The sequence below is a fragment of the Zootoca vivipara genome, chromosome 6 (assembly GCF_965207765.1).
Source record: "Zootoca vivipara chromosome 6, rZooViv2.hap1.1, whole genome shotgun sequence".
Taxonomy (NCBI): Eukaryota; Metazoa; Chordata; class Lepidosauria; order Squamata; family Lacertidae; genus Zootoca; species Zootoca vivipara.
In genome coordinates this window covers 31,932,687-31,958,823 of record NC_142589.1, presented here as the reverse complement: position 1 = coordinate 31,958,823, position 26,137 = coordinate 31,932,687, and the positions used below count along the sequence as shown (strand labels likewise).

The following is a 26,137-nucleotide window of genomic DNA, read 5'->3' as shown; positions in this document are numbered from 1 at the left end:
AATTGGAGGATTGAAGTGAAGAAATTTGGGGTGATATTCTTTTCAGTTCTTCATGTGGTTGTCAGGGGAAAACAGAGGCACACATGTAAAAAAAAGGGGTGGGGGAATTGTCCAATGGCATTTGTTGTGTCACACCACACCCACTGTTGTAAATGAAATTGCACATGACATGCCAGTATTGGTCAAAAACCCACAGCAGATAGTGCAGTGTGGAAGGAACGTAAGGAAATGGGATAGAAGCACCAGGGCTACATTCATGCCATACATTTAATAAACTATCACACCACATTAAACAGTCATGGCTTCCCCCCAAAGAATTCTGGGAGCTGCAGTTTGTGTTGTGCTGAGAGTTGTTAAGAGGCCTATTTCCCTACAATTTGCAGAGTGGTTTAAAAACCAATCCCTTTTTACAGGAAACTCAAGAGATTTATGGCTCTGGCAGGGGAAGAGGGGCCTCCTAACAACTCCCAGCACCCTTAGCAAACTACAGTTTGTTAATCAGAAAATGAGCTTTCAGAAGGGAGAACCCTCATCGCTGCAGATTGTACATTCATTCCAGGAGCCCGATTCAAAACTATGCCCATTGCAGCTTTGTACGTGGCAAAAACTGAAGGGAGGTTGCAGCTATGGGTTGTTGTTTATAAAAATGCAATTGGCCCTACATGTAAGGAAGATCTCTTTCTTCACTAACAAGAGTAAAGCTCTCCAGAGCAGAGCGGTGCAGGACATCTAAATATTTTATACAATGAATATTTAATACTTGGAAGATTACCCCTGAATTTAAGATGGCTAAAAAAAGAAGTCATCTGTTTTTTTGCTGCCACCCCTTAAACTGTGGAGGCATCAGGATTCCACGATAACAGATTACTTGAGAAAATCATTTGTGTTGATGGAGGGTGTGTTTTTTTTAATTGGGAAATTAAAATAATGTTGTTTTTAATACATGTTTCAGTTGACACTAAAGACCAGTTGCTTTAGAACTCTAGATACTGAAACTCCCTGTGGTTTTATCAGGAGTTCCGGCATAAGAAATTCAGAACGGCAAACAAATTTCCCTGAAAGACAGATTGCTCAGCACTGCCATAGAAAGTAGCCTTATACGGAGAACGATCATTGCTTCATCTGGTCAAGCCTGGACGTGAAATGGCATTGAAACAACTCTCAACCAGCTTACCTGAAAGACCAGTTTCCCCTCCATTTCCTGGTAAGGGCACTGAAATAAACAAATGGAATATGGTTATCAGCTTGTGGTGATATGGAGGTGGTCTTTTCCACTGGTGACACCAGTGTTATGGAATACGCTCCCTGCTGAAATATGAGAAGCTTCATCTGTGTTGGCATGCCATTGGCTTTCGATGGTTCACCTGTTTTCATTGGCCCTTCCTCAACCTGGGTCTCCTGTTTTAACTGCTGTGCTGCCTTGATGGGATTGTTTTATTCTATAGTTTAATCATGCATGTTTATATCTTGTAATGCTGCCTAATTGGTTTCTAGACTTTGTAAACCACTTAGAAGCCTATACTGGCATTCGGTGGTATGTAAATTAAGAAATGATCATAAAATAAACCATGTCTCAGATTCCACAACGCAAGAAAGGTAGGATATAACTATACAAAAATACAAATATAAAACAGTACTTCCTCCTCCAGCAGACTTCTAGTACTCTGAATTATAACCTCCATTACTTATTGAAGTTAGCTTTCTAGACATACTATGCAGGCAGAACACTGTTGCATTTGATAAAATAAAGAAAACTAACCCTTCCTAACTCATCTTCATTTCCAGTACAAGCATCTCACAGTTCTCTGCCATCCATAATTAAAATGCAAGAGTCTTCCTTTCATTAATAGCTAGGAAAGAGACACAGAGTGCCTTTGTACCTGCCTGTAATGTAATCAGTCCAAAGTCTTGAGTAGATAGCATTGGTTTCTAGGCTGTTATTGGGCCCAATTTGCAACACTCATTTTAAAGAAAGCTAGTGTGGTATACAGTATTGTAGTAGTTAGACTGTGGGACTAGGACTTGAGAGACTGTCCTGTGTATATCACACAGAAGGAAGGAAGGAAGGAAGGAAGGAAGGAAGGAAGGAAGGAAGGAAGGAAGGAAGGAAGGAAGGAAGGAAGGATACTTTGTGGAGTGTCATGTGTCGTGTTGTGCTGTGTTGCTGTTGACTTTACATAGCTTTTGGTCTTATGGTTTTATGACTTATTTTGTTTTTGTTTTTCTTATTGTAAGCAACCTGGAAAACTATGTTATGGGGTGGCATAGATAGATAGATAGATAGATAGATAGATAGATAGATAGATAGATAGATAGATAGATAGATATAGATAGATGATAGATAGATAGACAGACAGACAGACAGTATCTAAGAATCACAGGTAAATCCAATATGGTGCCTGATTTCACCTGCCAACCTGCTTTTTCATACACTTCCTCAGAGTATGGTCTGCTAATGTTTCTTCATTGCAAAATACTTGGTGTAACCTGTCTGTTTTATAGGAGGGAGGAGTAAAGCAACATATACCTCTGGCCTTTGCAATAGCACTTCCTCTCCTCTGATCAAAGTCACAGATCCTTTTCATGGGTGGCATCATTTCCCCCAACTTTCCCAAGTTCCACTTGAAATTTCAGTTCAGAGACCTGAGAAAGTGACACCTGCTTTACTTTCCTGCTGTCCTGGCTGGCGGTGACTTTTATTTCTTTGTCACCTCTATTGGAAGGGAGAAAATGGCCAACAACAGCCCAGAAATAGCCTGACCTCCTTTCCAATGAAATGCCAGTTGCCTGATCAGGCTAATAGGCCCCAGGGGTCCTACCACTGGCACTTTCTATTGCAGACCTAAAGGAGATATATAGCAGGAGCATTAGGAACAGCCATCTGTTCCCTGTACACAGCGGTGGTGATTTGGAACCTAAGCCAACTTCGCTTAAGGAAGACATGGAACAAGTAGCTCATCAATAAGAGATGGGGCTGAGTAAAGAGAAGGGACTAGGTAGGTTGCTTGGATCGCTCAGGTGGTTTGTGATACACTGATGTATCAAATTGTTGCTCTCTTTTATTGCTCTCTGACAATGTTGATGATTGCTGCTGCTTACTATGATTGCTTTGTTGCTATTACTGCTGCTACTAGCACCATTATTATTATTATTATTATTATTATTATTATTATTAGATTTGAAAAGAAACCAGAGTTGGTGCTGGTGGTTGTTATATTGAATGAATACCCTGCCCTCCCAAACGAGTCCAAGGTGACAAACACATTAAGAACAAAACAATATTTGTCAAAGCATTCTAAAAACAATTTTAGTTAAAACTTTCTAAAAACAGTGAAAAGCATTCTCTCATCCCGTGATCTCAGAGTTGCCAGGAACACTGTTCTTAAGCCGTCAAGCAATTGGCAGACAAGAACACAACTTCCATCCCCCTTGACCAATTGCCATGCTGGCTGGGGCTCATGGGAGCTGAAATCCAAAAATGTCTGGAGCACCACAGGTTCACCACCCTCTGCTATTAGCTATAAAACAGGAATGGGGAACCTGGTGCCTTTCAGATCGCTTGAACTACAACTCCCATCATTCCTGACCATTGGCCAAGTTGGCTGGGGTTGATGGGATTTGGAGTTCAACAACATTTAGAGGGCCATAGGCTGCCCACATGACATGACAATGTCCACTGACCCAATCAGGGGTGGGCAGCAGTTGCGGTCCATCGCATGAGGCTCCAAGACCCTGGGAGCAACGTTTATTAAGGTACCTAGTGGTTGGGGAAATCCCTGGGCCAGCCACATGGCGCATTGGAAGTTCCCGCTGGTCAGCAATTTGAATTCTCACCAATCCAGGCTGTCCTAGGGGGTAGGACCTGGTTAAAAACTGCCACAGTAAGCTTTGCTCCCTGGGGTGGGGTCACCGTGACTGGGATTGCAACCAGCTAACTGAGATCCATTTAAGGCATACCCAAAGTGATGCATGTGTTCCGATGGAATTTCCCAAGGCTCTTACTTGAGAAATACATCTGCCTGCTTCTAGAGTGAAGGGAAGGACTCAGTGGCAGAGCATCTGCTTGGCATTCATAAGGTCTCGGGTTCATTTCCTGGCATCTCCAGGTAGGGCTTGGAATCTCCCCTGCGAAATCCTGGAGAGGCACAGTGCTGAGCCTGGTGGGTCAAGGGATCTAACTTGGTATAAGGCATGTGGTTCTTTTGGTGCTGGTCAAAAGTGCAATTAACAGGCACCACCATCCATGCCAAAGCCCCAATGTTGTATGCTTGATAGACACAAGAAGATTTTGCTGCTGTCCTGTGCTCAGGGCTCTCTCTCTCTTTTATGTAACTTTTTCTCAGTGGTGAGCAGAGCATCTGTTATGGGGACACATGGCTGCCCCTGGCAGTGCTTTGCATCCACATATTAGCAGCAGCATAAAACATTTATGGTCAACACTTTGCTTTTTCAGATGGCTCTTAGCAGAGCCGCCACATTGCCATTAATTTTTCTGCTCCCTCCCCACTGCCCCAACTCTGCTTTCATTTGTCTTGATGAAATGTGAAGCTGTTGCTATGCTTTGCTGTAATCCTCTTACACTCTGTGTGTGTGTGTGTGTGTGTGTGTGAGAGAGAGCGAGAGAGAGAGAGAGAGAGAGAGCGCAATGGGGAAATTCCGTGTGTGTGTGTGTGTGTGTGTGTGTGTGTGTGTGTGTCCGTGTCCACACCCAATATGCTTCTGCAGTGAAGGAAAAGATTTTCAGCCTTACAGCTTTGGCACCTCAAGGCTCTTGGGTGTTCTTGAGGCTAAGAAGTGCTGAGAAATCTCAACCCATCCTCTGGAACAGACTCAGCCACGCAATCCTGCAAAATGCATCTGTGAAACATTATTTATTTGCTGGTGTGTTCTCTCGGTTCATACCCCTTCCCTTTCGGACACAACAGGGCCCTTATGGCTGGTGGCTTATAACACTCTTCGCAAGCAGCCTCTCCAGATGTCCTTGTAATTGCGTGTTCCTGTGGATTTGTGCTCGCGGTGATATCAGGGCAGTTTTTCGTGATCCTGCATTCAATACTGTTTGTGCCTGCAAAAGTTTTGTGGTGACCATACCGCTTCATTTCTGACCAGTGCTCATGCCAAAGCTTCCTGTAGAAGTTCTGTCCCTTTTCATACCCCAAATGTTCTGGTGTGCTTGTGTGTGCTTGTTCTGTTTTGGCAAGAGGGCCCTTCCAGACAGCAAAAATGCTATAATGTTGGGGAAGCATTGCAGAACTGCTAATAAAGTGGAATGATGTACAGTATTGATTGTCCAGTATAGCTCTACCACTGATGCTTTATTATTGCATCAATGACATGTTGCGGAATATACACCCCTCCCCACAAAAAACCTCAGCAACCTGGAGAGTCCGTAAATCATTAAAATCCTGCTCAACAGCTCCCTTTAAATTCAACAGGTATGGTCACACAGACAGTGCAAGGAAAATAAATCCCCATCACAGTAATTAAAAGCAGGTTGGGGGAGGGGGGGAGAGAGGGAGAGAGGTGGCAACCTCAAAAAGTCTCCAGGGAAAGAAAAACAGGGCAAGCAAAATGTTCTAGCTTCTAATCTTGCAAATCAAACCCAATAATCTTCTTAGCTGTTCAGCAGATCTATTTTAAATGAGCCCCCACTCCTCCCAGCTGCCCCAGCCACCTGATCTCTGACTCCAGATGTGAAGCTATTGGCTAATACAGCACTTCCAGGAAGGTTTTATAATCCAGATCTAGGCACGATGTAGTTCCCTCTCATTATTACATAAATGAGATGGGAACAACCTCCTTTGGCCACTTTGCACCGCATCCGGCAAAGAAAACTGCTGTTTTCCCAATCATCAACATTTAGTCAAACTTTATAAAAGATTTGTGGGGCTGAATCTTGTCAGAAGAGCATCTCTATCTTGAGCTGTGAGCCTTGCATCATGACTGCTTAGTGTGTTGGCATCCTGCTGTAGTTACCCAGTGGCAGCAAACACAATCTCTGCATGCTCAGAGTTATTCTCATATTTATTTTTCACATTAGATGAATAGCTCAGTTGTGAGATGAGCCCTAACCTCAGTAAATATACTGTTGAAATCAAGGCTGCTAAGGATCAGTGCTTTGAGCTGTTTTGGAGATTCTCTGAGAGATATACAGTGGTACCTCGGGTTAAGAACTTAATTCATTCTGGAGGTCCGTTCTCAACCTGAAACTGTTCTTAACCTGAGGTACCACTTTAGCTAATGGGGCCTCCCACTGCCGCCACACAATTTCTGTTCTCATCCTGAGGTAAAGTTCTTAACCCGAGGTACTATTTCTGGGTTAGCGGAGTCTGTAACCTGAAGCGTCTGTAACCCAAGGTACCACTGTATTTTCAAACCTAATTGGAAAGGATTTTCTTCCATACCTTTGAAATGAACTGTGAGATTTATTGTTTCAACTGAGACCACACCATTTCTGCTACCGTATTTTCCAGCATATAAGATGACTGGGTGTATAAGACGACCCCCAACTTTTCCAGTTAAAATATAGAGTTTGGGATATACTCGCCGTATAAGAAATACGACCCGGTGTATAAGACGACTCCCGACTCGAGAAGATTTTCCTGGGTTAAAAAGTAGTCTTATACACAGGAAAATACATTTATAGGTAAAGGTTGGAATCCTATATAGTGGTACCTCGGGTTACAGACGCTTCAGTTTACAGACTCCGCTAACCCAGAAATAGTACCTCGGGTTAAGAACTTCATTTATTTTATTTTAAAAACCCATTTTATTGATTTTTTTTTCAAATGTACAGAATTCCATGCTCTCCTATGTTGGGTTGATGCCTGTTCTAGATTGTATTAATCCCACGTGAATAACTGTCAGAATAAACAATTATGAAACGCAGTGAGAGATTACAGCTGGCTTGGGAAGTGTGGACAGCAGACGCTACAACACCTGTTGTTGTGGTGGTGCGGTCTGAACATGAGATTCTTGGCAAGAGCATCCATCCCTAATGGACCAGTTCATTCCATTGCCAGGTAATCTGCTTTTTTCTTTCTTTCAGAGAGGGGAGATTAGGAAAAAGGTTGCAAACAGCTGTTGCAGCACCAGCTGGGGTGGCTTTTCCAAATTACTACACACTCACCAGGATGGAGGGCAGCAGCCCACACACCCATCTGTCTGGAATGATGTCACAAGTTCCCACCCACACAGGCAAAGAGGAAAATCTCTGTCATTTTGTGCTAGGCGTATATTCCCTTCCACGGGATTGCCAGTCCTGCTTTGGCTGATCCCTTAATTATTGCTATTCTTCCTTCCTTCCTTCTTTATTTATTAAAGTTTTCTTGGTTTTCATGGTATGCACAATGTCTCTTTTTTCAAGTTGCATTTTCCATTCTTGAGACATTAGGGTTACATTAGGAAGAAAAAAGGGGGGGAGAGGTGGAGGGAGCCATGGTGGGTGGGGGTGGGGTCAGGAGGTGATGTTTCTATTTTACTTAATGTATGTGTGGGGTTTTGTGTCAGCGTCGCTTGTGCGGGTTCTCTTTACTATTCACTTGTGTTCCTTTGGTGGTGAGAGAAGTTGGGGTTGGCCTAGGGTGGTTGCTTGTTTGTCATAGGCTGTGGTGAAATTTGTTTTCGTGTGTGAGTGGGGGGGGGGTTGGGTGTTTTTGGATCAGGTTAGCCATATTGATTTGTATGCTGTTGATGGATTTTTGTCGTTGTCTTGATGGGCTCTGTATGTGATAAAGGGGAGCCATACCGAGGTGAAGGCATCTTCTTCTCTTTTTCCCCATGAGTTTGACCAAACTGCGGGAGGCAGTGGAAGACAGGAGTGCCTGCTGTGCTCTGGTCCATGGGGTCACGAAGAGTCGGACACGACTAAACAGCTAAACAACAACAACAACAACAACAACAGTTTCAGTTTATTGGTTAATTTTTCTAGTAGGGCTGTTTTCCATACTATTTGGTACCATTGGTCCATGCTTACTCCTGACAGGTCTCTTCAGTGTCTGGTGATGTTTCGGGTTGCTGAGAGTAGGTGGGTTATAAGTTATTTGTGATGTGAGTAGGCATTATTGTCTTGGAAGATGTTTAGTAAGGCCAATTCTGGGGTGATTTCTAATACTTGCTTAGTTATTTTACATATTTCTCATATGGCTGTTGTCCAGAATAGTTGGATTTTGGGGCATTCCCACCACATGTGGAGGTATGTGCCTGTGGAGGTACCCCCTCTCCAGCATTTTGGTAAGGTTCCGGGCGTATTAGCGCTAATTTCCTTGGTGTTAGGTACTACCTATAGGTGAGTTTCAGAGTGAGTTCTTTCCTTTTTGTTAATATGGATTTAAAGTGGGGTTTAGACCACATTCTGGTCCATTGAGTGGGGTTAATCTTATAGCCTGGTCCATTGGTCCAATCTGGTCCATTAAGTGGGGTTAATCTTATCCCATAGGTTTCTTTTTACTACGTCTAGGGGGTTCATGGGATTTTTGAATAGTATTTTGTATATTGCGGATACCATCCCTTTGCCATGTCCCTTTGTTGTTAGGAGGAGGTTTTCAAAGGTTCTCAGGGGCCTAGTTGCTGCTGATTTTACTACTGGATTGTTTAAGAGGGCATGTAATTGGTGGAATTATTGCTAGTCTTGATTTTCACTGTGAAAAGTTATCGTGACAAAGCCCATGGAAATGTTCACGACAACAAACACCTCTGTTTTCATGCATTCTGTCACTACTGGTTTGCAGCAATACTTCTTCCCACTTTGTCATTGTGGCAGGGAAAGGAAATTTATCCCCACTGTGAGGCCACTGACACAGTGCTTCCTCATATTGGAAAATACTGCAGACTGCCTTATATTGTCTGAGCCAATGGCTGCTGAAGAGAACAAGTTCCTTTTAACTGTAAAAGGCTGTTCCCAGAGGAAGACTGAGCTAAAGTCCGATTTGTATCTCAGTATAGGGTTGTCTATACTGAGAGGACAAAAGTGGTAAGGACCTAACAGAAGCAGAAGACATCAAGAAGAGGTGGCAGGAATACACAGAGGAATTATACCAGAAAGATATGGAGGTCTCGTACACCCCAGGTAGTGTGGTTGCTGACCTTGAGCCAGACATCTTGGAGAGTGAAGTCAAATGGGCCTTAGAAAGCACTGCTAATAACAAGGCCAGTGGAAGTGATGATATTCCAGCTGAACTATTTAAAATTTTAAAAGATGATGCTGTTAAGGTACTACACCCAATATGCCAGCAAGTTTGGAAAACTCAGCAATGGCCAGAGGATTGGAGAAGATCAGTCTACATCCCAATTCCAAAGAAGGGCAGTGCCAAAGAATGCTCCAACAACCGCACAATTGCGCTCATTTCACACGCTAGCAAGGTTATGCTTAAAATTCTACAAGGCAGGCTTAGGCAGTATGTGGACCGAGAACTCCCAGAAGTGCAAGCTGGATTTCGAAAGGGCAGAGGAACCAGAGACCAAATAGCAAACATGTGCTGGATTATGGAGAAAGCTAGAGAGTTCCAGAAAAACGTCTACTTCTGCTTCATTGACTATGCAAAAGCCTTTGACTGTGTCGACCACAGCAAACTTTGGCAAGTTCTTAAAGAAATGGGAGTGCCTGATCACCTCATCTGTCTCCTGAGAAATCTCTATGTGGGACAAGAAGCTACAGTTAGAACTGGATATGGAACAACTGATTGGTTCCAAATTGGGAAAGGAGTACGACAAGGTTGTATATTGTCTCCCTGCTTATTTAACTTATATGCAGAATTCATCATGCGAAAGGCTGGACTAGATGAATCCCAAGCCGGAATTAAGATTGCCGGAAGAAATATCAACAACCTCAGATATGCAGATGACACAACCTTGATGGCAGAAAGCGAGGAGGAATTAAAGAACCTTTTAATGAGGGTGAAAGAGGAGAGCGCAAAATATGGTCTGAAGCTCAACATCAAAAAAACCAAGATCATGGCCACTGGTCCCATCACCTCCTGGCAAATAGAAGGGGAAGAAATGGAGGCAGTGAGAGATTTTACTTTCTTGGGCTCCTTGATCACTGCAGATGGTGACAGCAGTCACGAAATTAAAAGACGCCTGCTTCTTGGGAGAAAAGCAATGACAAACCTAGACAGCATCTTAAAAAGCAGAGACATCACCTTGCCGACAAAGGTCCGTATAGTTAAAGCTATGGTTTTCCCAGTAGTGATGTATGGAAGTGAGAGCTGGACCATAAAGAAGGCTGATCGCCGAAGAATTGATGCTTTTGAATTATGGTGCTGGAGGAGACTCTTGAGAGTCCCATGGACTGCTAGAAGATCAAACCTATCCATTCTTAAGGAAATCAGCGCTGAGTGCTCACTGGAAGGACAGATCGTGAAGCTGAGGCTCCAATACTTTGGCCACCTCATGAGAAGAGAAGAATCCTTGGAAAAGACCCTGATGTTGGGAAAGATTGAGGGCACTAGGAGAAGGGGGCGACAGAGGACGAGATGGTTGGACAGTGTTCTCGAAGCTACGAACATGAGTTTGACCAAACTGCGGGAGGCAGTGCAAGACAGGAGTGCCTGGCGTGCTATGGTCCATGGGGTCACGAAGAGTCGGACACGACTAAACGACTAAACAACAACAACAACATAGGGTTGTCTGTTGCTGAAGCAACACTTGAAGATACTTACATGAATCTCCAGTCATAGCTCAACAGGGAGCTCTCCACAGGGCTACCTGGAACTTGATTTTTGCCTTGTTTTGCCTTGCCTTGCCTGAAACTGGACTTTGCCTGCCTTTACATGGCAGGGGGTAAAACTCTTTATGAAAGGTACCCACCTCAGTTTTGTCCCAGCACACTCACTCCACCTTTTGAGATGGCAGTTCTACATCACACCTGCTTGTTCAGAAACAATCTCACTCAGAACAACATTTTTACTATTTTACCTTACCTGCGCCTACGTCTCTGAAATGACCTTGATCTATAGAAGTTAACAGGTGGTGAATGCTTCTTTCTCTTTGCCATGGAAAACTTTGCTTGCTCGTTTCTGCAGAGCCAACTGCTGTGAAAGGCAGAGCAGGCCTGGCCGATCGTTTTCTGGTCAGTTGGCAATCCCAACTCCTGCCAATAAGAAGATACCAGTCATAGATCTGAAAGCAGCAACGTCACTGCTGCAAATCTGGGGCAATCTTCATTTAGGGAGCTTGTAGTCTAGAGGAATTTCTTTTGTTACATAACATGATTTGTAAGCCAGGCTTTGCTTTGCGTCCTCGGGCTTTCTCCCCTATTACTCTAATAACATTTGTATTCCTGGTATGAATACAAAGTTAGGGCATCTTGGGACAGTATGCCTCAAAGGCCCTATCTGCACTATACATTTAAAGCATGATCATACCACTTTAAACCGCCTTGGCTTCCCTTGTAGTATTCTGGGAAGTGCAGCTTGTTAAGGATGATCAGTTGTTAGGAGGCCACTGTTCATGTCATAAGGCTACAATTCCCAGTGTGGCTCAGCAACCAGTGCCTCTTCCCAATGAACTCTGGGAATTGAAGGGTGGTCTAAAAGTCTAACAAATTGATTAAAAATAATTGTGTCACCCACAGCCCCACTTCCCATTTGAAAATGGCAGTGTTTATGGCAAGGCTATAATACATATTGAAGGGAGGAAATACTTTCTATAGAGCAAGCTCCTTCTAGCTGTCATTGTTGATCATCACCCCATCAGCTTCGTTCCACTGGAAACAGGAAGTGTCAATCCAATTGTGCTGCGATAGAGACTCCTTTGCAAAAGGTGGACTCCCCAAAACCACCAGGTACTCTGTATTTTAAAACTTGAACTTTTCCCAGAAGGTAACCGTTTGTCACCAATGATCATGCTTTGTCTTTTTGTACTGGGATCTAGTGCACTTAGCACGATGCAGAGCTGTTTAATAATGAATCTCCTTGATTCCCATATGTTCAGAGGCAAATGCTTTGACAACAGCAAGGCCAGTTCCTCAAATGACCCCCAGCTAGGGGTGTGGGTGCAACATCTAACCCTGAAAAAGTAATAGCCTTCAAAATTCTCTGTTCTCCAAGATTTTGTGGTGCCCTTTTCAAAAAGAAAAAGCGTACACGGATGCATGTATTAGAGGAAAGTGTGTATATACCGAGGAAAATAAGGTGCAAAGATAATGAAAGTGGGCAGATTGCTTGCAAAGTTATATGTTAGGAAAGCTGCATATGCAAAATGTAAATAATAGGGGAATGTAAGAAGAGCCTTGCTGGATCAGGCCAATGCCTTGTCTAGCCTAGCATCCTGTTCTCACAAGATGCCTGTGGGAAAGCAGCAAGCAGGATTAAAGAACAAGAGCACTCTCCCCTAATGTGGTCTCCAGTGGTTTGTTTGCAGAAGATTAACTGCCTCTGACTGTGGAGACAGAACAAAGCCATCATGGCTAGTAGCCATTGGTTGCCCTCTCCTCCGTGAATTTGTCCAGTTCTCTTTTAAACCCATCCATGTTGGTGGCCATCGCTCCTCCTGTGGATGTGAGTTCAACAGTTTAACTATGTACTGCATGAAGAAGTCCTTTCATTTATCTGTCCTGAATCTTCCAAAATTCAGCTTCATTGGATGCCCGTGAATTCTTTTGTTATGAGAGAGGAGGGGGAACCTTTTCTCCATGAGAAAAAAATGAGAAACATAGAGAAACCAAAATAGACATATTCATCCCTTCTTAAATCCCCACCATCACTCCAAGGGGAATGTATGTATTATGAATCACAACACAACCTTCTCCTTCAAGTGGCTGTACCAGATCTAGCCAGACTCTGCAGCTTCCTGCACATAGGATCACCTGGTCAAGGCTGCCTGTGAGCCATGCTGTGAAATCAGTGTAAAAGAGTCCCACAGCCAGAATATACATGGCTCAATCCCTGCTATTCTTGTTAAAGGAGTTGGACAGCTGATGAGTAGATGCCACTGGTGGCTAGATGGACCTATGATCTACAAGGTAGCTTTCTACATCATTGGAGCTTCATTCCAGCTTCTTGTGTTCATTTTAAATTAAGTGTAGCTCAGTAGACCCAGAAGGTCCTGGGTTCAATCCCTGGCTGGTGGATACCTGTGTCTGAAACCCTGGAAAGCTGGAGCCAGTCAGTGTGGACAATACTGAGCTCGATGGATCAATGGCCTGACTTGTTACCAGGCAGCTTCTTATGCTCCTAACCTCCCTTCCCCAGGCTTCTTTCTCAACTGTGGAGAGAGGGGGATCAGATAGGGGTGTATCTTTTCCCCTGTGGGTTGAAAAGCATCTGGGTGTGGGTGACTTTGAGCAAAGAGCAGGAAGCCCCTCCTGTTGCCGATCTTCCTACTTGCAACTGCAAAGTCCAAAAAAACAAATAAACAAGTGGTGGGAAGGAACTCGGTGCTGAGTGTCATATTACAAAGCTGCATCTATGAAGATTTACACCCACATAGGGCTGAAGTTATTTTCCAGCCCCCAAATTATTATTATTATTATTATTATTATTATTATTATTATTATTATTATTGGTTTCAAAAATTGGAGCTCAAAACAGCCCCCCCCCTTTTGGGGAAAATGATACATTTTTTAAAAAAAAAATCAGTGTGAACATTAAGTAGTTCCCAAATCACTATTGACAGCTTCTACTTTCTTTGATTCAAGTGTGCAGAAGTGTCAAAACAAGACCCTTGGATTTTGATTCTCCAAAGTAAGCATTTGGTCATTTACAAATAGGGAAAAAGAAGAAATTTGATTTCTCATTTAAAGCTGTACTAGGTCTGTGCACCGGCTGCGGTTGAATCCCCACTTCCCAGCCCAGTTGAGCCAATTTGGGTCAGCCCAGAACTCAGAGTGGGTAAAGGCAGCTCCTAGGTGCTGGTAAGTTTAGGTTATCCAGACCTTTCCACCACTGTGTGATGTTAAAAAGGTAAAGGACCCCAGACAGTGAGGTCCAGTCACGAACGACTCTGGGGTTGCAGCGCTCATCTCGCTTTACTGGCCGAGGGAGCCGGCGTTTGTCTGCAGACAGTTTTTCCGGGTCATGTGGCCAGCATGACTAAGCCACTTCTGGTGAACCAGAGCAGCGCACGGAAACGCCGTTTACCTTCCCGCCGGAGCGGTACCTACTTATCTACTTGCACTTTGATGTGCTTTCAAACTGCTAGGTTGGCAGAAGCTGGGACCGAGCAACGGGAGCTCACCCCGTCGTGGGGATTCAAACCGCCAACCAATTGGCAAGCCCTAGGCTCAGTGGTTTAGACCACAGCGCCACCCGCATCCCCTTGTGTGATGTTAGCAATTTTGAAAGTCTTTAATCTTGATATCCTTATTGTGTCTTGTACAGTGGCGGAGAAAGGGGGTGCAGTGGGGGTGGTCCGCCCTCAGTTTCATCGGGGGGGGGGGACGACGACGACAAAATCTCCCCTTAGTGGATTGCCACCACACTGATAGGGTCGCCCATAGGGACACAGCATGACATGGGGCCTCAGCCGTCCATCCACAGGGGATCAATATCTGTTGGAATTCTTCATACAATGGGATAGTGCTTCTGCAACCAGGACAGATTCAGGTCACCTACACATACTCTCAGTTGTTCAGTGGTGACCCTAAGTTCACCTTTTTATAGGGCTTTTAAAGGAAAGAAGCAGTGAATAATTTGTTATTTGCCACTGTATTTCCAATGAAATCAGTTACGGTTATATCCAAGTCTGATGGAGGAGAGCCATTGGGTGGTATTCACTGCTAGATTAGTCCTGCTTAAGTTCAGTGACATGACAAATTTAGGGCCATTCATTTCAATGGGTCTGCTTTGAGCATGACTTAGTTTGATAGAATACACTAAATTCAAATTTAAAACTAGCCAAGGAAAGAAGAGCAGCACATACAAAACAGTTTGGTTCTGTTTTTATACAAGTAACTCAAAACACATTTATATACTCTCTGCCTCTCTTTTTCTTGCTGCCCTCATTGATATCTGGGGACCAATTTTTTCCCATTTTGTCAAATTGTTTTCTAATGCTTCTTATGGCTCCTGAGTAGATTATGGCTTTGAGCTTGGGAAATCTCTTTCAGAGCTTTCTGCGTGCCTGACATGGACTCAGTCAATTTAATCAGAATCTGTTTTCTTCTCTTCCCCCCCCCCCCCCCCGGGCAACTTTGTCCGTTCACAGACTCTTCTCCCATATTTGGTTTGCTGCCCCCTTGCCCTGTACTGTATGTTTAAGGAGAGTAATTATGTGATGTATCCTTGGAAGGTGGCAGGTGGTGAGGGTGGCTCTGTGGTCTAAACCACTGAGCCTCTTGGGCTTGCTGATCAGAAGGTTGGCAGTTCGAATCCACACAACGGGGTGCGCTCCTGTTGTTCTGTCCCAGCTCCTGCCAACCTAGCAGTTTGAAAGCATACCAGTGCAAGTAGATGAATAGGTACCGCTGCGGCGGGAAGGTAAATGGCATTTCCGTGTGCTCTGGTTTCAGTCACGGTGTTCTGTTGCACCAAAAGTGCTTTAGTCATGCTGGCCACATGACCTGGAAAGCTGTCTGCAGACAAATGCCAGCTCCCTTGGCCTGAAAGCGAGATGAGCCCCACACCCATAGTTGAATTCGACTGGATTTAACCGTCCAGGGGTCCTCTCCCTTTACCTTTTGCCTTTACCTTGGAAGGTTATCAACAAAGTGACAAAATTCCCACTAGTCTGGAAAAGGAACAAGGAAGAATTTCAATTCAGTTCACACTGAAAGCAAGCCTCCCTAATTCACTCTTTCTGAAAGAATGCACTAACCAGAATACAGCCTTTTTCCAAAATTTGCTCTTCTTTTAATTTTGCTATGCAATTCTCCCACCAAGTAAAATGTGCATACAAGTTCATTGTTCCAGGGAAAATAAGGGGAACTCAGATCAACTGAAAAACTGTTAGATGAATTAAGAAAAATGAAATTCGGATCTAATCAATCATTCGTAGCTTTAACTAATTAAATTAGACAGAATATTATTTACCCTTCATGAATGAGCAGGGATTTGAACCTGGATCTCCCAGGTCTGCTCTAGCCACTACACCATGCTGTCTCATGCTGGAAAAAATATGTTCAGCAGCTGCCAAAAAGAGGACAGTGTTAAAAGTGGGTGCCGCCACACTAAAAGACTGATGTCTTACAAATGCGGAAAGTAGTTGACATTTAGTGTGCTACATAAAGGTTAGCCTTGAAACCACTCTCCAGAGCAGTGGTTCCCAACAGGTGGTCCGCGGACCCCCAGGGGTCCGCGAGCTATGCCAGAGGGGTCCGCAAGATGCTATTAGAATAAAAAATATATTAAATATATTTCGTATGATAACAGATTTTTTGTTTTGACCGCTTCCTGCATGAGCAGAGTCTAGCGCAAAACTTGAATTAGATAGAGGCAGTAGTTCTGCTGTATGCCGTTAGGTGGCGCTTTACAAACACTATATTCTACTAACGCTCACCTCCCCAAGATGCTTTGCGTGCGTCGGCTTCATTTGTGCGCTACTGCGCAGGTATCCTGTCTTCTCCATTCCCCTCCCTCCTCCCTGGCGCGCACTGCCTTTTTGCAAAACAGTAGTGTTTGTAAACAAACCTAATATTTCAGAAATAATGGACTCAAAGGACAGATTTAACTCATCTCATTAAGAACTGAAAATTAAAACTAACTGTATATGTGGGAATGTACACAGGAAATACTCTGTGGGAATGTACACAGGAAATACTCTGTGGGAATGTACAAATGGAGTTCTCTGTGTAAGGCACAGGTTTATTGGGGGGTAATCAATCAAGTGATTTACCACAGGACCACTGGCGCCAGCCTGTCTGTTTACACATCTTCCTTGTTTGCATGAGTCATGTATAGGTTAAAAGGTTAATGTATTTTACGAGGAAATGATCCTTAATAAAGGAGCTGAGGCTGAGAGGCAGGCAGCACTTCGCTCAGCACTCTGCTCATGCTCTCTATCTGAAACTCTTGACTCTCGTCTCATGATTTCCTCGCACCTAAGAGTCGGCTGGTTCTCCGACAAGTGGTGCCCCGTGTGAGGCTGAAAAGTTCTACGCCATTGTTGAAAGGACGCACGTCGTGGTCCTGCATCAGCTACTCACCCGCCCGGCAAGGGTTCAGACGTCTACCTCATCTTCGGATCCCCGGTGAGTTTGGCTCCCAGCTATTGCTTATCTTTCTCTTCCTGCATTTACAATGGGCTCTTCGCTTTCCGTGCCACAGGAACGTTTTCTTAAAGACTTAAAATACCTGCTGACTTCTAACAACCAGCATGCCTCAGAAGACGATCTTATTGCTTTTATTCATACTGCTTATGAGCACTGTCCATGGTTTCCGGAGGATGGAACTTGGGAATTAGATTTTTGGGACAAACTTGGTGAACATTTTCATGCTCATCCCAGCATTGGAGTACGTGTCTTAATTACGTGGGGAAAAATAAGAGCATGCTTGGCACTAGTCGTGCCAAAGAATATCTTTCTGGCAGCTGCTTCAAGCCTCCCCTCTGCACCGCCCGCATGCACGCCTCCCCCACTGAAGCCTTCTGTTTATCCAGCATTGCCTCCCCCCATGCCCCCTGGTCCGGACCCACCTAATTTAACTCCGCCAGGAAAACAGCAACTTTCTTTGTCTGCCACCCCACCCCCTCCAGCCTATGTCTCTCAGGTTTTGCCTGCATTTCAAAGTACCATGCCCACTGTGAAGCAGGAGGGGGGGAATACTACAAAGCTCCAGGAATCTCTTAAAGCAGCAGCTCCTTTGCTGGCTTTTGAGTCTACTGTGATTGTGCCTGCGGGACCTGGGGGAGGGGCACCACGGCACGAGCAATTTGAACTCCGATACATCAAAGAATTGTATCAGTCAGTAAGAGACAATGGATTGCATTCCCCGTATACTCTTGGTCTCTTTGGCACTATTTTTCAGCAGCAATTATTGCCAGAGGATATTAAATTACTGGCTAGAACAGTGCTCAAACCAAATCAAATGATAATTTTTATGCAAAGTTGGACCTGGGCTTGTCAACGCCGAGTCCATGATATCCAAACATATTTGAATAATGCTACACTGGCAGCACATGCCAATGCCTTTGCAGCTCTGGCAGCAGGCGCACCTCCCCCTGTCCTGTTAACTCCTGCAGACGTCCTGGATGGTCTCACAGGAGCTGGGAATTTTTTAACAACTGCGCAGCAATTGGCTCTGGATCCTCAGTACTGGGACGCCACAAATTCAGCTGCCCAGGAGGCTTTGATGTCTGTTCCTCCTGTGAAGTTAGAAAAAGGGGGGCGATGGGGGAGCGTGCAGCAAGGACCCACTGAACCTTATGGCGCTTTCATAGATAGACTGTACAATACCCTTAAACGCCAGGTTCAAGATACAGCAGCACAAGAAGTAATTATCAGACAATTAGCCTTTGATAATGCCAATGAAGACTGTAAACAAGCTTTGCGCCCGCTGGTGGCTACACCTAATGTGGCAATAGCCGACATGTTAAAAGCCTGTCAATCAATCGGCTCTGAATCCCACACAGCAAAATTGCTTGCCGCTAAAGACATTCCTGAAACATGGGTGCACCAGCTGACAGAGGATCTCACCTCTGCAGGGCTTAAAATCGCCCCGGAAAAAATTCAACGCACCCTGCCTATCACATACCTGGAACACAAGGATACGCAACAAGCAGCACCCCCCCTGATACTGCAGCTGCATTTTCCAGCGGTACTCTGGCTGGTGGATCTACAACTGCTGTTAGGACATTCAAATTGGGCAAAATCATACATAGACTTGCCAACGTGTGTACTATCACCTCTGTACACTGCCCTGAAAGGACATAAGCAACCGGCAGACATCATACTGGATATGGAATCAGCCCTGGCAACGATTAATCACCATTTGCAAAAATTTATGGTGGATCGCCTGGATTCCACAGGACTATTGTCATTGGCTGTTTTTGCCACAAAATTGCTGCCCACAGCTGTTCTCTACAGGCCTGCAGAATTTTCTCAGTCTCGCGTTTGTCTTGTTGAATGGCTACACCTGCCCCATACACCACTGCGAAATGTCTATACTTCTCCAGCAGCTGTTATGGACGTTGTTATCAAGGGAAGACAATGTGCTGTGGCATTGATCTTTCTTTCCTCTGTCTCCTATTCCCTCCGTTCCCTGTGCTCCCCCTCCCCTATCCCCTTTGCTCTCACCCTCTTCACAGATGGGACAAAGACGAGGGGGGTGGTTGTGTGGAGGGAGGAGGGGGCCTGGAAGACAAGATTTACAACGGAGCAGAAATCTGCTCAGCGTTCTGAATTGGCTGTGGTGATTTTGGCATTTGATTTTTTTCAGGATGTGAAGTTTAACCTGATTGTTTGTATTCAGTATGTCTCCAGATTTTTAACATTCTTGTCAGTGGCATACATTTCCCTGCTTTGGATGACGATTTTGTTGCAATTGTTTCTCTCTTTGCAGCGTCTGCTACAAGATGCTGTAGCAGATGCTGCTTTGAAGCAAGAGCAGGTCTTTTCTTTGTTTTTTGACCCTCTGCTGAGCCATGCCACCTTTCACCAATCTGCCAAGGTTCTAGCCAAGTCTTTTCAAATACCAATTTCTCAGGCACGAGACGTTGTCTCGCAATGTTCTTCTTGTTCTAAAGCCCCTACCATGTTTCCTTTTGATGCTGTCAATCCCAGAGGGATTGCCCCTCTCTCAATTTGGCAAATGGATGTCACTCTCACCCCGTTGTTAGCCTCTTTTTTCAAGACTGCACCTCACGGTGGACATGTCTTTGGGCTTCATCTGGGCGACGCCCTTAAAAGGGGAGACAGCCAGGCACGTAATACAGCACACTCTGCGCTGTTTTTCAGTCATGGGAAAGCCTAGCAGCATCAAAACGGATAATGGCCCAGCGTACATTTCTAAGCGATTTTCTGATTTCTGTAAATTGTGGAATGTGAACTTAACTCATGGTATTCCTTTTAATTCTACAGGACAAGCAATTGTTGAGCGAGCGCATTCAACTTTTAAATCTCTGCTTTTTCCACAACTAAGTGGAAAGCACGCTCCTATTGCTGAAATATCTTATATTGTGCATCAAGTGCTTTTTAATCTTTTATATCCACATAATAAGCAGCTTCCTCCAGCAGAATTACATTTTAGAAAAGAGGAGGAGCTGCCTCGCTCCCTTGTGTCTTTCAGGAAACATCCGGATCCAGCATGGCGTGGCCTTGTACCGCTGATTACCTGGGGACGTGGATATGCCATCGATGGGGACCCTCTGTGGGTGCCAGCACGCTGTGTGCGACCCTGGCAATCATCTACAGCCTCTTCTTCAGCCCATTCAGTCGCAGATGCCGCTGAGGGAGGAGGCAGACCTTTCTACACTCTTTCTGGAGGACAGCGCCTGTCACCCGGTCTGAAACACCATGGCACCTGGCGGCATCGTGCTCTAAATATGGCTGCACTCCGTTAAGATCACCTTCCATTTATTCGATCTGCAAGCCATAATCACTCTAGGCGTGCTGCCATTTTACAGAAGTATCAAAGACATGACTCTTATCATTCCATATGGAATAATAATACCTATGTACAGGATATTTCTCAGTTTGCGAAATTGCTTAACTATTCTGATTGTTGGATTTGCTTACATATTCCCTCATAGTCAAGACATCGGGTATATTACTGCATGGTATTCCTATTAATGATTCTTTTAGAATTAGTAATAATATGAGAGATAATCGTATTAGTTCACCCCCTGTTATATTATCATTATTAGAAGTAGCTCCACGATGTTTTCGTTTTAATCACGATAGTAGCAGATTTTTAGGTCCTTATCCTTATTGTAATTGGACTTATATATTAATGGTAGCTCTTGTTTTCTTAACATCACTACCCAAAGCGGCAGGCCCAAGGCAACAATTACTAATGTTACCAGATACATGACATATTGCCAACAGGCTACATGCCGTGATTTTCATTCATGGTTTGATTGGATGAAGAAGAGTTGGAGATCCACATGCGTGTTACAATCAAATCTGTGGCTTTTGTGTGGTAAGAAAGCACACAAAGAGATTCCCTCTGCTTTTTCAGGGACTTGCACTCTAGGGGTAGTGATGCCACTGGTGTATAAGTTAGATGCTCTTCCTCACACCCGCTTGCGCAATAAACACGAAGTCAATGCCCCTATAACACAATATATTGATACTCAGATAGCTCGTAGTATTTTGCCATTATTAGGAGTAGCAAAATGAATTATAGAGATTTGCATCACTTAGCTAACTGGACAGAGGCTTTGTTCAATGACACAGTTAAAGGCATGAAACTGATCAATACAGAATTACAGGATGTGATTTTAGCCTCGAAAAGAGGTGTATGTGCCTTAATACATAGTCATTGTTGCATGTATGTGCAAGATAATGGTCCTAACATTACTCATACTATACAAGAAATGGAGAACTTGGTGGCTGCACGGCCCTTGCAACCTGCCGTGGGTTTTGATCCATGGGAATGGCTGTTGTCTTGGTTGCCTAACGGTGCCTGGGTCAGGAAAACACTTTTGATGCTTATAGGATTAGCCTGTGGCTTGGTTATGTTATGTTGCTGCATTCAATGTTTACCCTCCCTCTTTGGTCAATGTATGACCTGGTTTCAGGCTGCACGCCCCTCCACTGGAATTTCACGTGGAGCCTTCGTTGCGAGGTATCAGCGACTCCCTATCGAGGCTTCCGATGAGTTGATTAACCCTGTTGCTTAAAAATAAAAAGAAAGAGGTGATGTGGGAATGTACACAGGAAATACTCTGTGGGAATGTACACAGGAAATACTCTGTGGGAATGTACAAATGGAGTTCTCTGTGTAAGGCACAGGTTTATTGGGGGGTAATCAATCAAGTGATTTACCACAGGACCACTGGCGCCAGCCTGTCTGTTTACACATCTTCCTTGTTTGCATGAGTCATGTATAGGTTAAAAGGTTAATGTATTTTACGAGGAAATGATCCTTAATAAAGGAGCTGAGGCTGAGAGGCAGGCAGCACTTCGCTCAGCACTCTGCTCATGCTCTCTATCTGAAACTCTTGACTCTCGTCTCATGATTTCCTCGCACCTAAGAGTCGGCTGGTTCTCCGACATGTATACTGATGGAGTACTCTGTTGTAACTGTAAAAAACGTATAAATATAAAATATAAAAAGACTCTTAATTTGGCTCTCACTTTTTAATTTTAGGATTAGGAATTAATGGGGGTCCTTGTCACAATAGCGGCTCGATGAGGGGTCCTCGAGAAAATTTTGTTCGGAACCCCTGCTCCAGAGTATTTCAGCCTAAGCATAATAAAAACACTGCCTCTGCATACTTTTAAAAATGAAAAGGGGCATATCTTACATTTCAAATGTGTATTTTATGTTTTAAAAACCATGTAGAATTCATGCAATTTTGATGCGCCTCTTTCAAAAATAAAAATAAAAACCAGTACCAAACAGCACAGATTAGAGCTATGAATGAGGGCCAGCAAGATTGAAATGGCACTGAATTAAGCCACACAGAGCATCCCTATTTCCCTGTAACCTACAAAAATGCAGATCCTGAGCAAATGTTCTCCTCCCACCTCATCAAGCCTTCTTATAAACTCTTGTCTACCGCTTTCAATCTGGCACCTCCAAAATTAGAATGCGTGTTCTTTCAGAAATGGGACCAGATCTTCTTTTCCATACTGTAGAAGCCTCTCTCACACTTTTTGGAAAAGGAGATCTGAAATGAAATACCTCTCCCTCTTTCCTATCAGATATACATTTGCTTCCATCCGAATGCTTTATTTATTTCAGCCTGGTGTTTTCCGTTCAATGTATCAATGCTGGTCAAGAACTCCAAAAGACAGGACTTCTGTCTACACAGCCACCTTTTATATGGCACAATTCTAAAATAAAATAAGCATCTCATGTGAATGTGCAATGATGGATATTAAAAGCTACATGCCAGGATGCTCATTCTTTTTTTAAGGACCAAATGTGTTTTACTGTAATGTAATTTTACATTACTTTTAAAGTTTTCTCCTGGTCCACAGCTATGTTTATTTAGAGAAATAATGAAAATTGAAAAGTTTGGTTTGATGGCCGCTGTTGAAACACTTTGAGGAAAACTTGTTGGAGTCACAGAAGTGACCTGGGGTGACCTGTAGATGGCAACAGACCAAGAAAAAATGGTATAGCTGGTTTTAAAATGACCTATCCTGCAGGAATTAGCTGGTGAAGCTTTTTACAAGGATGAATGCTGTCGGCTGCTAATTGCTACAGAAGCTAAGAGAAAAGTTGACAAGCCTAGCCAGGCAGTGGGTGGTGAGTAGCAAGCTGGAAATGCATTCATTAGGAGAGAAAGGGTGGTCAGCAGCGAGAACAAGAGAGGGGGAGAGAGAGAAAAAAATTAGCTTTAAACAAATAGAACCTGCAACAAAATGTTGCAGAATGGAACATTGTCAGAACACTCCACTGCCCAGGAGTGCCAACTTGGCCCCGGGACCATGAGTGCCCAGGGCCATGGGTGCTATGCAGCATGCATGGCCCTGGCACCAAAATTTGTGGGTGCCCAGTCCCTTCATAGGGAATTTTCTGGGTGCTCAAGCACCCAGGGCCCCAGGGAGTTGGCACCTATGCCATTGCCCCTCCCTTGGTTTTCCACTCCTATACTCTCAACAAGGTCCCCTTCTACTGAAGGATTGTTTTTTGGGGGGGCAGGGGCTTGATTCCTAAACACCTCCCTGTTGCATACTGATGTTGACATTTCAGCTACATCAGCAACAGCACTCAAAGCCTGCACATTGGGGGCAGAGGAAATGCTTCCAAAGCTTTTTGCAATTGTATATGGGAAAAGGCTGTGGCCTATTAAGACTCAAAGCCTTAATTCTCACTGAGGTAGGAAGCATATCTCTTTAAAATGTACCACTTTGGATTGCAAGGCTTGGGGGGGGGCAGGGCGGGCAGCCCCACATAGCATGACCCATAATAAAAGATTCTAGGAGATGTAGTAAAAACCTGTGGAGAGAACCATATTGGCCACTCATGGTCTATATCAGAAGAGCCTATCTATTGGATTAGGCCCATTTTTCACAGTGTCCAACCAGATGCCCATGGGGAGCCTGCAAGCAGGACCTGAGCATAACAGCACTCTCCCCACTTGCAACTCGTATTCAGAGGCATATTGCCTCCAACAGTGGAGGTGGATCCTAGTCATCGTGGGTAGTAAAAGTAAAGGGTAAAGGGGCCCTTGACCATTAGGTCCAGCCGTGACCGACTCTGGGGTTGCGGCGCTCATCATTGTGGCTAGTAGCCAACAATACCCTTATTCTCTTTCAAAGTCATACAAGTTGGTGGCTGAAACTACAATATGCCTTTTTAAGGTGAGATGACCAGGACTGTACACAGTATTCCAAGTGTGGTTGCATTATGCCACTGACAGTTTTATTCTGAATTCTAGCATGGAATTGACCTTTTACACAGCTGCTGCACACTGGGTATTCAGTGCATGAAATCCAATGCAGGTAGCCTGCATTTCCCCAGATAAATCTCGCAATTCACTGTGCATACCCATATTTGAAGGTTAGGGGGGCATGTGTGGTGTCACTGCCATCCATGCATGGATCAGGCTGAAGAACCGTTCAAGTTATCTGTAAAAACTGAACCAATTGAATCAAGAAAGACTTCTCTTGCTAGATCAATGGTTTTCAATCCTTGAGATTGAACTCAGATGCTGATTATAGGAACTGGTGCCCTCTTGTGGGATTCCCACAGGAAATCACCAGGTTTAAATGTGCTGAATGGGATTGGACTAGAGATTAAATGAAGGCTGCCTCTTGTCCTGATAGTATTCATTTGCTAGTCTAAGCAATGCTGACACTCAGCAGACAAGGACACACTACCCACAATTGAACTTCCTAAAATGCAATTCTAATCTGTCAACAGCAGAAGGGGCACATTTTCTCCACTACTATCCCAGATGTCTACAGTTCAGAAAGGTCACAATGAAAAGGCAAACCTAGTGCCCTCAGGATATTTAAGACTACAACTTCAGTCAGCCTAGTCAGCATGGCCAATGGTCAGGGATGATGAGAGTTGTAGTCCGACAACAACTGGAAGACACTAGGTTGGGTAGCAGTAGCGGCTGCAGCTGAGATGAAATCTATTTCATCATTCTAAATTAGGGTTGAAGAAGGCCAATGGTTGTACTCTAAGTCCTCCTCAGAGTAGACCCATTGAAATAAATGGATCTAAGTTAGTCATGTAACTAACTTGAATACAACCCAATATTTTTTCATGTGGTGCTGTTTATTTGTGGCCCCTCCATATTTAGTGCTGAGAAACCAAATAATTTTTCTAAGGTACTGATCTCTCTTGGAGGGCAATGATTTTACTTGGGTCCTGCTTCTGGCCTTCCTGTTGGGGCACCTGGTTCTCAACTGTGAGGACAGTCTGCTGGGCTGAATGGGCCTTTGGTCTGATCCAACAGGGCATTTCTTACGTTCTTATCGTTTTCAGCTGGGGACCCCAAGTGAGTTTGACATGCATTTGCTCTTGATAACTAGCCCTGCTGTGTTTATGCCTCCACTCATTTCCCTTTGATTACATTTCTCATTGCCTTGTGTAAGACCTGTTGTTAATTTGTAATCTTATGTAAAGTGCCATATGTGAAGTGATTTAACTTCCAACTCAATCGGAAATGAGAAGCCTAAGTCTGGTTTCTGTTTCACTCGTCTGCAAATCAGTTTCGCAGGCATGCTCGCATGGCATAGCTGCCAAGTTTTCCCTTTTCTCGCGAGGAAGCCTATTCATCATAAGGGAATTTCCCTTAAAAAAAGGGAGAACTTGGCAGCTATGTGCCATGGCCTCCTCAAATTGTTCATGACCCTGGCAACTATTTGAGGGGTTGAATTTAAAGGCACTGTAGTGAGTCAGACAGACAACTATATTGGATCAATAGACCAAGGAGAACCCGTAGGCTAGAGTGTAGCTGTGTTGTGAATCTTTATACAAGAATAGGGTTGCCAGGTGAGGAACATCCCAGACCCTGAGCTTTCCAAACCTGAGACCTTAGGGCAGTCCCTGGTGATGTCATAGGGTTGCCCTAGCTCAGAACTTTCCAAACTGTTTGTTGCAACACGTTAGTGTGTCAGCTACAGTGTGTAGGTGTG

General features: G+C 44.2%; 1 pseudogene across 1 annotated transcript; it reads left to right on the top strand.

Annotated features, from left to right (window-relative positions):
- The first annotated feature begins 16,651 nt into the window (after nucleotides 1-16,651).
- On the top strand, nucleotides 16,652-22,212 carry LOC118089943 (endogenous retrovirus group PABLB member 1 Env polyprotein-like; annotated as a pseudogene). The gene is made up of 2 exons (XR_015950512.1): nucleotides 16,652-17,125; nucleotides 19,952-22,212. The product of XR_015950512.1 is annotated as an endogenous retrovirus group PABLB member 1 Env polyprotein-like (transcript).
- Nucleotides 22,213-26,137: the final 3,925 nt, after the last annotated feature.